Below are 12,682 nucleotides of genomic sequence, written 5' to 3'. Positions count from 1 at the left end.
ATTTTCAACTTTAATCAAACAATTTTCAACTATAATCAAACAATTTTCAACTATAATCAAACAATTTTCAACTATAATCAAACAATTTTCAACTATAATCAAACAATTTCAACTATAATCAAACAATTTTCAACTATAATCAAACAATTTTCAACTATAATCAAACTATTTTCAACTATAATCAAACTATTTTCAACTATAATCCAACAATTTTCAACTATAATCAAACAATTTCAACTATAATCAAACAATTTTTAACTATAATCAAATAATTTTCAACTCTAATCAAACAATTTTCAACTATAATCAAACAATTTTCAACTATAATCAAACAATTTCAACTATAATCAAACAATTTTCAACTATAATCAAACAATTTTCAACTATAATCAAACAATTTTCAACTATAATCAAACTATTTTCAACTATAATCAAATAATTTTCAACTCTAATCAAACAATTTTCAACTATAATCAAACAATTTCAACTATAATCAAACAATTTCAACTATAATCAAACAATTTTTAACTATAATCAAATAATTTTCAACTCTAATCAAACAATTTTCAACTATAATCAAACAATTTTCAACTATAATCAAACAATTTCAACTATAATCAAACAATTTTTAACTATAATCAAATAATTTTCAACTCTAATCAAACAATTTTCAACTATAATCAAACAATTTCAACTATAATCAAACAATTTTCAACTATAATCAAACAATTTCAACTATAATCAAACAATTTTCAACTATAATCAAACAATTTTCAACTATAATCAAACAATTTCAACTATAATCAAACAATTTTCAACTATAATCAAACAATTTCAACTATAATCAAACAATTTTCAACTATAATCAAACAATTTTCAACTTTAATCAAACTATTTTCAACTTTAATCAAACTATTTTCAACTTTAATCAAACTATTTTCTAATGATTTCAGTTAAAAATATCAAGAAACGATGACATCATTGTTACATCATTAGATAATTCTTTACTTTAAAGCCGCAAGAAAAAGAATCAGTTTGACTGTTGTTTGTTGTTGTTGTTGTTGTTGCTACGGTGACGACTCAAGTCAACAAGTTACCAAACCAACCCGAGCCACTGAAGACGTGATCTTATCTTCTTAAGTGTCAATAATCATCAAAGTTGACGGACGAGAGTCACATGTTCATCAAAGATCCTCAGAGGAAGTCATCAACAGGAAGTGCAGGGACGTGTATGTAACGTTGCTTCTTATTGGACGAGGATCTTATGTGACGATCACATGACTTCATGTCACAAACCAACAGTGACACAAACAGGTCACATGAGCTTAGATATGCATCACTTTATACTCTTTAGAGAGAACATGTTCACTAGATTATACTACACAATCAAAGTGTGTTGATATCACCATACAACGATACAATATATAGTGATAGTAGTAACAAGTATATTTGTGTAGTAATGTCCAGTACTTGACTCTGGTGTTGTGATAGTGTAGTAACAAGTATATATGTGTAGTATTGTCCAGTACTTGACTCTGGTGTTGTGATAGTGTAGTAACAAGTATATATGTGTAGTATTGTCCAGTACTTGACTCTGGTGTTGTGATAGTGTAGTAACAAGTATGTATGTGTAGTAATGTCCAGTACTTGACTCTGGTGTTGTGATAGTGTAGTAACAAGTATATATGTGTAGTATTGTCCAGTACTTGACTCTGGTGTTGTGATAGTGTAGTAACAAGTATATATATGTAGTATTGTCCAGTACTTGACTCTGGTGTTGTGATAGTGTAGTAACAAGTATATATATGTAGTATTGTCCAGTACTTGACTCTGGTGTTGTGATAGTGTAGTAACAAGTATATATGTGTAGTATTGTCCAGTACTTGACTCTGGTGTTGTGATAGTGTAGTAACAAGTATATATATGTAGTATTGTCCAGTACTTGACTCTGGTGTTGTGATAGTGTAGTAACAAGTATATATATGTAGTATTGTCCAGTACTTGACTCTGGTGTTGTGATAGTGTAGTAACAAGTATATATGTGTAGTATTGTCCAGTCCTTGACTCTGGTGTTGTGATAGTGTAGTAACAAGTATGTATGTGTAGTATTGTCCAGTACTTAACTCTGGTGTTGTGATAGTGTAGTAACAAGTATATATGTGTAGTATTGTCCAGTACTTGACTCTGGTGTTGTGATAGTGTAGTAACAAGTATATATGTGTAGTATTGTCCAGTCCTTGACTCTGGTGTTGTGATAGTGTAGTAACAAGTATGTATGTGTAGTATTGTCTAGTACTTAACTCTGGTGTTGTGATAGTGTAGTAACAAGTATATATGTGTAGTATTGTCCAGTACTTGACTCTGGTGTTGTGATAGTGTAGTAACAAGTATATATGTGTAGTATTGTCCAGTACTTGACTCTGGTGTTGTGATAGTGTAGTAACAAGTATATATATGTAGTATTGTCCAGTACTTGACTCTGGTGTTGTGATAGTGTAGTAACAAGTATATATGTGTAGTATTGTCCAGTCCTTGACTCTGGTGTTGTGATAGTGTAGTAACAAGTATGTATGTGTAGTATTGTCCAGTACTTGACTCTGGTGTTGTGATAGTGTAGTAACAAGTATATATGTGTAGTATTGTGGAGTACTTGACTCTGGTGTTGTGATAGTGTAGTAACAAGAATATATGTGTAGTATTGTGGAGTACTTGACTCTGGTGTTGTGATAGTGTAGTAACAAGTATATATGTGTAGTATTGTGGAGTACTTGACTCTGGTGTTGTGATAGTGTAGTAACAAGTATATATGTGTGGTATTGTCCAGTACTTGACTCTGGTGTTGTGATAGTGTAGTAACAAGTATATATGTGTAGTATTGTGGAGTACTTGACTCTGGTGTTGTGATAGTGTAGTAACAAGAATATATGTGTAGTATTGTGGAGTACTTGACTCTGGTGTTGTGATAGTGTAGTAACAAGTATATATGTGTAGTATTGTCGAGTACTTGACTCTAGTGTTGTGATAGTGTAGTAACAAGTATATATGTGTAGTATTGTCCAGTACTTGACTCTGGTGTTGTGATAGTGTAGTAACAAGTATATATGTGTAGTATTGTCCAGTACTTGACTCTGGTGTTGTGATAGTGTAGTAACAAGTATATATGTGTAGTATTGTCCAGTACTTGACTCTGGTGTTGTGATAGTGTAGTAACAAGTATATTCAGTATGTGTAGTATTGTCCAGTACTTGACTCTGGTGTTGTGATAGTGTAGTAACAAGTATATATGTGTAGTATTGTCCAGTACTTGACTCTGGTGTTGTGATAGTGTAGTAACAAGTATATATGTGTGGTATTGTCCAGTACTTGACTCTGGTGTTGTGATAGTGTAGTAACAAGTATATATGTGTAGTATTGTGGAGTACTTGACTCTGGTGTTGTGATAGTGTAGTAACAAGAATATATGTGTAGTATTGTGGAGTACTTGACTCTGGTGTTGTGATAGTGTAGTAACAAGTATATATGTGTAGTATTGTCGAGTACTTGACTCTAGTGTTGTGATAGTGTAGTAACAAGTATATATGTGTAGTATTGTCCAGTACTTGACTCTGGTGTTGTGATAGTGTAGTAACAAGTATATATGTGTAGTATTGTCCAGTACTTGACTCTGGTGTTGTGATAGTGTAGTAACAAGTATATATGTGTAGTATTGTCCAGTACTTGACTCTGGTGTTGTGATAGTGTAGTAACAAGTATATTTGTGTAGTATTGTCCAGTACTTGACTCTGGTGTTGTGATAGTGTAGTAACAAGTATATATGTGTAGTATTGTCCAGTACTTGACTCTGGTGTTGTGATAGTGTAGTAACAAGTATATATGTGTAGTAGTGTCCAGTACTTGACTCTGGTGTTGTGATAGTGTAGAAACAAGTATATATGTGTAGTATTGTCCAGTAATTGACTCTGGTGTTGTGATAGTGTAGTAACAAGTATATATGTGTAGTATTGTCCAGTACTTGACTCTGGTGTTGTGATAGTGTAGTAACAAGTATATATGTGTAGTATTGTCCAGTACTTGACTCTGGTGTTGTGATAGTGTAGTAACAAGTATATATGTGTAGTATTGTCCAGTACTTGACTCTGGTGTTGTGATAGTGTAGTAACAAGTATCTATGTGTAGTATTGTCCAGTACTTCACTCTGGTGTTGTGATAGTGTAGTAACAAGTATACATGTGTAGTATTGTTGAGTACTTGACTCTGGTGTTGTGATAGTGTAGTAACAAGTATATATGTGTAGTATTGTCAGTACTTGACTCTGGTGTTGTGATAGTGTAGTAACAAGTATAAATGTGTAGTATTGTCCAGTACTTGACTCTGGTGTTGTGATAGTGTAGTAACAAGTATATATGTGTAGTATTGTCCAGTACTTGACTCTGGTGTTGTGATAGTGTAGTAACAAGTATATATGTGTAGTATTGTCCAGTACTTGACTCTGGTGATGTGATAGTGTAGTAACAAGTATATATGTGTAGTATTGTCCAGTACTTGACTCTGGTGTTGTGATAGTGTAGTAACAAGTATATATGTGTAGTATTGTCCAGTACTTGACTCTGGTGTTGTGATAGTGTAGTAACAAGTATATATGTGTAGTATTGTCCAGTACTTGACTCTGGTGTTGTGATAGTGTAGTAACAAGTATATTTGTGTAGTATTGTCCAGTACTTGACTCTGGTGTTGTGATAGTGTAGTAACAAGTATATATGTGTAGTATTGTCCAGTACTTGACTCTGGTGTTGTGATAGTGTAGTAACAAGTATATATGTGTAGTATTGTCCAGTACTTGACTCTGGTGTTATGATAGTGTAGTAACAAGTATATATGTGTAGTATTGTCCAGTACTTGACTCTGGTGTTGTGATAGTGTAGTAACAAGTATATTTGTGTAGTATTGTCCAGTACTTGACTCTGGTGTTGTGATAGTGTAGTAACAAGTATATTTGTGTAGTATTGTCCAGTACTTGACTCTGGTGTTGTGATAGTGTAGTAACAAGTATATATGTGTAGTATTGTCCAGTACTTGACTCTGGTGTTGTGATAGTGTAGTAACAAGTATGTATGTGTAGTATTGTCCAGTACTTGACTCTGGTGTTGTGATAGTGTAGTAACAAGTATATATGTGTAGTATTGTCCAGTACTTGACTCTGGTGTTGTGATAGTGTAGTAACAAGTATATATATGTAGTATTGTCCAGTACTTGACTCTGGTGTTGTGATAGTGTAGTAACAAGTATATTTGTGTAGTATTGTCCAGTACTTGACTCTGGTGTTGTGATAGTGTAGTAACAAGTATGTATGTGTAGTATTGTCCAGTACTTGACTCTGGTGTTGTGATAGTGTAGTAACAAGTATGTATGTGTAGTATTGTCCAGTACTTGACTCTGGTGTTGTGATAGTGTAGTAACAAGTATATATGTGTAGTATTGTCCAGTACTTGACTCTGGTGTTGTGATAGTGTAGTAACAAGTATACATGTGTAGTATTGTCCAGTACTTGACTCTGGTGTTGTGATAGTGTAGTAACAAGTATATATGTGTAGTATTGTCCAGTACTTGACTCTGGTGTTGTAGTATTTACAGACCACATGACTCTTGATGAAGTTGTAACTACTTTCATTTGTTTTCAAACCAAAATATGTCCAAACATCAGCTTTAAAATCTCACTGTATCCTCTTGTCCTCAGTCATTCCCGGCAATGAAAAAACGCTTTTAATATTTCCATGTTAATTGTGAATAATGTTAAGGAAATACAAACCATCAATAACCTATAAACTATAAAATCAACCGTATTGTAAGTAAGTAATTACAAAAAAGTGTATAAATATTTTTACACAACACTAAAACTGACATGTCGACATTTATATCTCCATTCATCAAGTGAGTCATTTACTACCATCACACACACACACACACACACACGCACACGCACAGACAGAAACAAACAAATGCAAACACACACACACTCACGCACACACACACACGCACACATGCACCATGCACAGACAGAAAAACATACACACACACACACACACACACAGACACACGCACACACACACGCACACACACATGCACAGACAGAAACAAACAAATGCAAACACACACAAACTCACGCACACATGCACAGACAGAAAAACATACACACACACACACACACACACACAGACACACGCACAGACAGAAAAACACACACACACACACACTTGCACACACACACACACACACACACACACACCCCCACACACACACACACACACACACACACACACACACCCACACACACACACACACACACACACACACACACACACACACACACTTGCACACACACATGCACAGACAGACAGATAAATACACACACAAACACACACCCACTTGCACACACACACACACACACACACACTGCGATGACACAACGTTAAGATCCTAACATGGAGATATCCAGACAAAAATCCGACAACAGTCGACATATGTTCGATATAAAGTCGTCGTAGTAACGTGTGACTCACCAGAGAAGAAGAGGATGAAGGACCACAAGCTTCTGGAGAGAAAGAAGCAGCTGCGGCGCTAGAGTGAGCGCTAGCTCTACCTCTCTCTCTCCATCGCTCTCTCTCTCTACCTCTCTCTCTCTCCATCGTTCTCTCTCCATCGTTCTCTCTCTCTCTCTCTCTCTACCTCTCTCTCCATCTCTCACCCTCCTTCCCTCGCTCCGCAGCCGTGTGATCGCCCAGATGGGTCAAATTGGAGAGAGATGGAAGAACATCTGAGATGGAGCAGCTGAGTGTTTCTACTCAGTGATGACAACACTACACACACACAACATCTACACCTTCACATATGTCTGTACTTACACACACACAACATCTACACCTTCACATCTGTCTGTACTTACACACACACAACATCTACACCTTCACATCTGTCTGTACTTACACACACACAACATCTACACCTTCACATCTGTCTGTACTTACACACACACAACATCTACACCTTCACATCTGTCTGTACTTACACACACACAACATCTACACCTTAACAACTGTCTGTACTTACACACAAACAACATCTACACCTTCACATATGTCTGTACTTACACACACACAACATCTACACCTTCACATCTGTCTGTACTTACACACACACAACATCTACACCTTCACATCTGTCTGTACTTACACACACACAACATCTACACCTTCACATCTGTCTCTACTTACACACACACAACATCTACACCTTCACATCTGTCTGTGCTTACACACACACAACATCTACACCTTCACATCTGTCTGTACTTACACACACAACATCTACACCTTCACATCTGTCTGTACTTACACACACAACATCTACACCTTCACAACTGTCTGTACTTACACACACAACATCTACACCTTCACAACTGTCTGTACTTACACACATACAACATCTACACCTTCACAACTGTCTGTACTTACACACATACAACAACTACACCTTCACATCTGTCTGTACTTACACACACACAACATCCACACCTTCATAACTGTCTGTACTTACACACAGACAACATCTACACCTTCACATCTGTCTGTACTTACACACACAACATCTACACCTTCACATCTGTCTGTACTTACACAAATACAACATCTACACCTTCACATCTGTCTGTACTTACACACACAACATCTACACCTTCACAACTGTCTGTACTTACACACATACAACATCTACACCTTCACAACTGTCTGTACTTACACCCACAACATCTACACCTTCACAACTGTCTGTACTTACACCCACAACATCTACACTTTCACATCTGTCTGTACTTACACACACAACATCTACACCTTCACATCTGTCTGTACTTACAGACACACAACATCTACACCTTCACAACTGTCTGTACTTACACCCATAACATCTACACCTTCACATCTGTCTGTACTTGCACACACAACATCTACACTTTCACATCTGTCTGTACTTACAGACACACAACATCTACACCTTCACATCTGTCTGTACTTACACACACAGCATCTACACCTTCACAACTGTCTGTACTTACACACATACAACATCTACACCTTCACAACTGTCTGTACTTACACCCACAACATCGGTCTGTACTTACACACACACAACATCTACACCTTCACATCTGTCTGTACTTACACACACAACATCTACACCTTCACATCTGTCTGTACTTACACACACACAACATCTACACCTTCACATCTGTCTGTACTTACACACACACAACATCTACACCTTCACATCTGTCTGTACTTACACACACACAACATCTACACCTTCACATCTGTCTGTACTTACACACACACAACATCTACACCTTCACATCTGTCTGTACTTACACACACAACATCTACACCTTCACATCTGTCTGTACTTACACACACACAACATCTACACCTTCACATTTGTCTGTACTTACACACAGACAACATCTACACCTTCACAACTGTCTGTACTTACACATACACACAACATCTACACTTTCACAACTGTCTGTACTTACACACACACACAGCATCTACACCTTCACAACTGTCTGTACTTACACATACACACAACATCTACACTTTCACAACTGTCTGTACTTACACACACACACAACATCTACACCTTAACATCTGTCTGTACTTACACACATACAACATCTACAACTTCACATCTGTCTGTACTTACACACACAACATCTACACCTTCATAACTGTCTGTACTTACACACATACAACATCTACACCTTCACATCTGTCTGTACTTACACACAGACAACATCTACACCTTCGCATCTGTCTGTACTTACACACACACAACATCTACACCTTCACATCTGTCTGTACTTACACACATACAACATCTACACCTTCACATCTGTCTGTACTTACACACACAACATCTACACCTTCACAACTGTCTGTACTTACACACATACAACATCTACACCTTCACAACTGTCTGTACTTACACCCACAACATCTACACCTTCACAACTGTCTGTACTTACACCCAGAACATCTACACCTTCACATCTGTCTGTACTTACACACACAACATCTACACCTTCACATCTGTCTGTACTTACAGACACACAACATCTACACCTTCACAACTGTCTGTACTTACACACATACAACATCTACACCTTCACAACTGTCTGTACTTACACCCACAACATCTGTCTGTACTTACACACACACAACATCTACACCTTCACATCTGTCTGTACTTACACACACAACATCTACACCTTCACATCTGTCTGTACTTACACACACACACAACATCTACACCTTCACATCTGTCTGTACTCACATACACAACATCTACACCTTCACATCTGTCTGTACTTACACACATACAACACCTACACCTTCACAACTGTCTATACTTACACACACAACATCTACACCTTCACATCTGTCTGTACTTACACACACAACATCTACACCTTCACAACTGTCTGTACTTACACACACAACATCTACACCTTTACAACTGTCTGTACTTACACACACACAACATCTACACCTTAACATCTGTCTGTACTTACACACACACAACATCTACACCTTCACATCTGTCTGTACTTACACACACAACATCTACACCTTCACATCTGTCTGTACTTACAGACACACAACATCTACACCTTCACAACTGTCTGTACTTACACACATACAACATCTACACCTTCACAACTGTCTGTACTTACACCCACAACATCTGTCTGTACTTACACACACACAACATCTACACCTTCACATCTGTCTGTACTTACACACACAACATCTACACCTTCACATCTGTCTGTACTTACACACACACACAACATCTACACCTTCACATCTGTCTGTACTCACATACACAACATCTACACCTTCACATCTGTCTGTACTTACACACATACAACACCTACACCTTCACAACTGTCTGTACTTACACACACAACATCTACACCTTCACATCTGTCTGTACTTACACACACAACATCTACACCTTCACAACTGTCTGTACTTACACACACAACATCTACACCTTTACAACTGTCTGTACTTACACACACACAACATCTACACCTTCACATCTGTCTGTACTTACACACACACAACATCTACACCTTCACATCTGTCTGTACTTACACACACACAACATCTACACCTTAACATCTGTCTGTACTTACACACACACAACATCTACACCTTAACATCTGTCTGTACTTACACACACACAACATCTACACCTTCACATCTGTCTGTACTTACACACACAACATCTACACCTTCACATCTGTCTGTACTTACACACACACAACATCTACACCTTCACATCTGTCTGTACTTACACACACAACATCTACACCTTCACATCTGTCTATACTTACACACACACACAACATCTACACCTTCACATCTGTCTGTACTTACAGACACACAACATCTACACCTTAACATCTGTCTGTACTCACATACACAACATCTACACCTTCACATCTGTCTGTACTTACACACACACACAACATCTACACCTTCACATCTGTCTGTACTTACACACACAACAGCTACACCTTCACATCTGTCTATACTTACACACACACACAACATCTACACCTTCACATCTGTCTGTACTTACACACAGACAACATCTACACCTTCACAACTGTCTGTACTTACACACACAACAGCTACACCTTCACATCTGTCTGTACTTACACACACACACAACATCTACACCTTCACATCTGTCTGTACTTACACACACAACAGCTACACCTTCACATCTGTCTATACTTACACACACACACAACATCTACACCTTCACATCTGTGTGTACTTACACACACACAACATCTACACCTTAACATCTGTCTATACTTACACACATACAACATCTACACCTTAACATCTGTCTATACTTACACACACACAACATCTACACCTTAACATCTGTCTATACTTACACACATACAACATCTACACCTTAACATCTGTCTATACTTACACACACACAACATCTACACCTTAACATCTGTCTGTACTTACACACACGTGTCAAAATGATACCAAATTATTTGACTGAATTAAAAACATTAAATATATTACGTTTAAAGTTTCTTATTTGAATTATTAGAATTTTTATAAAAGATTATTTTTTTAAATATTACATTTTAAATTAAATTCTTATAAAAACTAGAAACGAACTAAACATTTTTATATAGAAATGTTTTCATTTATCATTACATTTATTTAAATAAAAAAAAAAAAAAAAAAAAGCCTCTCCAACAAAAAAAACAAAGACGTTTAATGTTAATATTCTGCCGAAACTTAAATTATTGATTAAACGGAACATTTTTGAATTTTAAAATCAAACTATTCCAGCATTAAAGAAGTGATAGTTCACCGATCATTCATTTAACTCTCCTATCATGAGTTAAAATCCTTACACATGAATGTTCAGGACCCATGAGCAAGACTTGATCACATTTAGCAGTTTTTAATGAAAGATATATTTATTATAATTCGTCACTAGTAAAAGATCTTGAACTTGATAGAATCACAACAAAAACTTCCAATAAATCTTGTTTAAACTTTAAATATTTGGATCAGGAGTTGACAGTTATTCTCATCATTGCATCCATCCTTCTAACCATCCATCCATCCATCCATCCATCCATCCATCCATGCATCCATGCATCCATCCATCCATGCATCCATCCATGCATCCATCCTTCTAACCATCCATCCATCCATGCATCCATCCATCCATGCATCCATCCACCCATCCATCCATCCATCCATCCATGCATCCATCCACCCATCCATCCATGCATCCATCCATCCATGCATCCATCCATCCATCCATGCATCCATCCTTCTAACCATCCATCCATCCATGCATCCATCCATCCATGCATCCATCCATCCATGCATCCATGCATCCATCCATCCATGCATCCATCCATGCATCCATGCATCCATCCATGCATCCATCCTTCTAACCATCCATCCATCCATCCATGCATCCATCCATCCATCCATCCATGCATCCATCCATCCATCCATGCATCCATCGATCTGAAGGATGAAGTGAAACCAAAGACTCATGAACCAGAGAAACGAAGCAACACAAACACACAAGTGTTGTGTTAGTTCTACACACGTGGAACTAGATGACACTAACACACGCTTGATAGTCTTATCGGTTCATATTAATCTAAGAGCACGTGACGACGAGAAGCTTCCATCACATTCAAACTTCCATCCAAGTGTGACACGAGCGTCTGAGACGCAGCATCGTCGTCTTCCTTGTGTCTCCAGAGAATCTTTCATTCACAGATGTTTTATTCATACAACATGTTCCGTGTTCAGGCGAGACCTCACACACACACACACACACACACCCCCCCACACACACACGCACGCACACACGCACACACCGAACACACACACGCACACACACACGCACACACACACACCGAACACACACACACGCACACACACACACACGCACGCACACACACACACACCGAACACACACACGCACACACACACGCACACACACACACACCGAACACACACACGCACACACACACACACACACGCACGCACACACAAAC

General features: G+C 37.4%; 1 protein-coding gene across 9 annotated transcripts in view; it reads right to left on the bottom strand.

Annotated features, from left to right (window-relative positions):
* plekha5 (pleckstrin homology domain containing A5) overlaps positions 1-12,682 on the bottom strand; it is a 195,825-nt gene that overhangs the window by 65,936 nt on the left and 117,207 nt on the right. The window lies entirely within an intron of this gene.

This window comes from Callionymus lyra, chromosome 3 (genome assembly GCF_982586985.1).
Source record: "Callionymus lyra chromosome 3, fCalLyr1.hap1.1, whole genome shotgun sequence".
Lineage (NCBI taxonomy): Eukaryota > Metazoa > Chordata > Actinopteri > Syngnathiformes > Callionymidae > Callionymus > Callionymus lyra.
Note: the sequence above shows the minus strand (reverse complement) of the source record. Positions and strands in the feature narration are given on the sequence as shown.